The sequence below is a fragment of the Parasteatoda tepidariorum genome, chromosome X2 (genome assembly GCF_043381705.1).
Source record: "Parasteatoda tepidariorum isolate YZ-2023 chromosome X2, CAS_Ptep_4.0, whole genome shotgun sequence".
Lineage (NCBI taxonomy): Eukaryota > Metazoa > Arthropoda > Arachnida > Araneae > Theridiidae > Parasteatoda > Parasteatoda tepidariorum.
In genome coordinates, this window is record NC_092215.1 from 10,027,723 (window position 1) to 10,032,017 (window position 4,295).

At 25.7% G+C, this 4,295-nt stretch overlaps 1 protein-coding gene across 1 annotated transcript in view; it reads left to right on the top strand.

The window, feature by feature from the left end:
• The first annotated feature begins 661 nt into the window (after positions 1–661).
• Positions 662–4,295, top strand: part of LOC107439957 (F-box and leucine-rich repeat protein 7) — a 153,693-nt gene continuing 150,059 nt past the window's right edge. The window contains exon 1 of the mRNA XM_071188143.1: positions 662–755. The gene's annotated coding sequence lies outside the window, so the exon portion shown is untranslated. The remainder of the gene's footprint in view (positions 756–4,295) is intronic.

A 4,295-nucleotide genomic window follows, 5' to 3' on the forward strand; every position in this document is an offset into this window, starting at 1 on the left:
CATAGATAATAGATAGTTCTGCTCTGTGCCACCTGTAGCCCATTTCAGTTGCCAGTACCAGCCATATCTTGTTTTTTCTTGTTTTCTTACAATCGCACTCTAACAAATGCTACTAAATTAATAAAAGTCAAACTACACAAAACAAGATTTTATTAGGGTGCATCAAAGGACATCCGAAGCGGCTTATTTTATTTTTAAATTTTTTGCCTTAGAGTTTACATTAGCGACGAAGAAGAAAATGAACTTCTCCCAGAAAAGTCTTACTGTAACAAAATTCAGCAGCATGAAATACTTTGTATCTTTCAAGATGAATGCTTGGAATAGTTCTTAAATCATCTTTGTTGATTAAGAACATTTACTTTCTTAAACACCAATGGAATATTCTGAATTTATTTCAGTTACTTGTCGTGCGAAAATTATTCGTATTCATGACTTAGGACTTGGAGAGAGAATTCTAGGTCTTTCATTCTGGGATGCCAAAGTCTCTGCGTGAACTACAATGAATTATTCACAAACCATTCGTCAACGTGTGAAAAGCACAAGCGTTTCTCAACGGGATGTCGACTTTCATGTTTTGCTTAAAAATTTTCCTTGCACTATTTTTTTTTTTAACCAATCAGGTGCAAAAGAAACCGAACTGAACGGGTAATGCGTAGCTTTGCATGCGTGGGTGGTAAGTGTCACATCCTGTGAAGATTGCTATGTGGATTTCTTTTTTCAAGAAACTTCGATGCTCTTAGAAATGTTTTCCCATGGTAACAGTTTCGTTAATGTCTCTTTTTTTTCTTTCTTTTTTTTTCCTTTCCTTTTTACAAAAGTTTTAATTTATTTCCGGTGAACATTATCCACCTGTGGCTCAAGATTTAAATATTGTCAGAAAGTGAACTTTTTAATTGGAAATATGAAGCTTAGAAGGAAGTAAATTTATAAATACGATAAAATACTTTTTTAAAAATCATATAATTAAATTTAATTGACTTATTTTAGTTATCTTTAATTGTTACATAAAAATAATAAATTTTAATGTCTTTTTTTTCTCATCTTTTTTTCATTTCCTTTTTACAAAGATTTTAATATATTTGCGGTGTTTAGATTTTAATATATTTGCGGTATCCACTTTATCCTCCTGTGGCTCAAGATTTAAATATTGTCAGAAAGTGAACTTTTTAATTGGAAATATGAAGCTTAGAAGGAAGTAAATTCATAAATACGATAAAATATTTTTTAAAAATCATATAATTAAATTTAATTGGCTTATTTTAGTTATCTTTAACTGTTACATAAAAATAATAAATTTTAATGTCTTTTTTTTCATTCTTTCTTTTCATTTCCTTTTTACAAAGGTTTTAATATATTTCCGGTGAACGTTATTCTCCTGTGGCTCAAGATTTAAATATTGTCAGAAAGTGAACTTTTTAATTGGAAATATGAAGCTTAGAAGGAAGTAAATTTATAAATACGATAAAATACTTTTTTAAAAATCATATAATTAAATTTAATTGACTTATTTTAGTTATCTTTAATTGTTACATAAAAATAATAAATTTTAATGTCTTTTTTTTTCATTCTTTCTTTTCATTTCCTTTTTACAAAGGTTTTAATATATTTCCGGTGAACGTTATTCTCCTGTGGCTCAAGATTTAAATATTGTCGGAAAGTGAACTTTTTAATTGGAAATATGAAGCTTAAAAGGAAGTAAATTCATAAATACGATAAAATATTTTTTACAAAATCATATAATTAAATTTAATTGCCTTATTTTAGTTATCTTGAATTGTTACATAAAAATAATAAATTTTAATGTCTTTTTTTTTATTTCCTTTATACAAAGGTTTTAATATATTTGCGGTGAACATTATCCTCCTGTGGCTCAAGATTTAAATATTGTCAGAAAGTGAACTTTTTAATTGGAAATATGAAGCTTAGAAGGAAGTAAATTCATAAATACGATAAAATACTTTTCAAGAATCATATAATTAAATTTAACTGGCTTATTTTAGTCATCTTTAATTGTTACATAAAAATAATAAATTTTAATGTCTTTTTTTTTTCCTTTTTTCTTTTTTTTCATTTCCTTTTTACAAAGTTTTTAATATATTTTCGGTGAACATTATCCTCCTGTGGCTCAAGATATAAATATTGTCAGAAAGTGAACTTTTTAATTGGAAATATGAAGCTTAGAAGGAAGTAAATTCCTAAATACAATAAAATACTTTTAAAAAATCATCATATAATTTAATTTAATTGACTTATTTAAGTTTTCTTTAATTGTTACATAAAAATAATAAAATTTAATTGTAAGTACTTTTCGCGTATTGTTTTGATATTTTTATAATGTATTTTTTACAATTTGGGTATGAAATCTAAGTATTTGGGTATGAGTGCTAAGATCAAATAATAAGTTATTTGGATTGAAGTTTTTAAAATATCAAATAGTATTTTTTTTACGGTAACTGTTTCGTTAATATCATTTTTTCCCCTTTCACAAAAGTTTTAATATGTTAGGATTCTCTTTTTGAGATCCATGCTTAAATAATATCAGAAAATACGATTTTAAATTTGAAATATTTAGCTTACAAAGTTAATTCATAAATGCGATATATTACTTCTAAATAAATCAACTAATTAATTTTTTATTTAATTTTAGATATTACTTAAAAAAAATGATCAATTTTAAGTTTTAGGATATTTTTATAGTGTATTTCTTCACATTTCGGTATTGAAATAAAATAAGTTAGACTCAAAAAAATAAGATATTGATACTTCACACAATTGTCTAAAATAATTGGGTCGGCTGTTCAACATCGCTTACAAAAAGTATCTAAATACACGATAATTTTTTTTTTTGTGCATAATCAGCATTTTTTTAAATCCTAATTATTTAAAGAATTTTTTTTCTTACTTACTTATGGTTTCAAAGATCGCATTCTAAATGTAGCTATGTTTAAGTTATTAATTTATTATTTTTTTGAAATACATTTTTAGCAAACTGCTGTAACGTTTTTGAGCATAACTGTCGGTCTATTACAATAAAATAATCTGACTGCCTTAATTTTTTTAAATAATAAAAGAGGAAGTAATTAGGTTTTTTTCCTTAATTTCTTTTTAATCTATTTTGATTGAATTTAATTTATTTATTTGAAAAACAAACTATCTATATAAGAGATTGCGTACTTAAGCTGACAAAAGAAAATCAAAAAAAAAAAAATCAAATAATTAAATGTTAAATTAAATCACAATTGCTAGGAATTCATAGGGTTGTAGCAAATACAAGAACTTAAAAGTAATTTAAATTAAAACTATTGTAAATGCGTACCTTGCCTTACCAAAAATTCAATATGTAATATAAATCACTCATTTAAATATCAAAAGAATAAACTTGTTACAGAAAAAAATACTTTCATGTTAGATTTTTACTCTTTATAACGTCTCCGTCAACGTCTCCGTTTCTGAACCATATGGTGTAACCCTGAAAATACTGGGTGGGTTAGTGACGAGTATGTCATTGTAATAATAACACCCAGATTTCGTATCTGAAAAATTGAATCCATCAATTACTGCCGTTTTTATTCTATTGTTCCCTAAGGATTTCCTGTCCTCGTATTTCAAATCATAGAGGCCGTAATTTTCATACACCTTTTTCCAAGAAAAAAAAAGAAGAAACGAGAGAGAGAAAGGGAAATAGATTAAATATTTCGTTATCGAAAATCTATTAAAAATAAAAAACACTACTGTGATTTTAAGGAAAAAAAATTTATTTTACTTTATTTGAATACTTTTTCAATTTCTCTGTCCCATTCGCTTACTTACAAATTGAACATATAATGAAAACTTGTTAGTTTTGACTCGCTTTTCATAAAAATATATTGTTATTATTTATTTTTATTAGCATAGTAAAATTTTCAAGTTGGCATTATTTAGCTGTTTAAATTGATTTTTTTTCAGATGGGGATTTATAAATATTTGATTCTGTAAGATAGCATACTGCAAAAAAGTATGCTATATCAGTTAAATAATTGCTAAGATGACATTATTAAAGGTATTTGCAACAAAATTAATTGATAATTATAATATAAGAATTAGATCTGTGGTAGTTCAGGGAATAGAGCGCTCGCCACCAAACTGGGTGACCCAGGTTCAAATCATTGCCTTGGTTGGTTTACACGAATTTTGCTCCTAAATAACTTAGGGATGTTTTTGAGTTTTTCTTTTCCGCAAATGCAAGCTAGTTCCATCAAAAAGTTTTCATTAAAGGCTAGTTTTTTTCTTTTATATATATATATATATATATATAT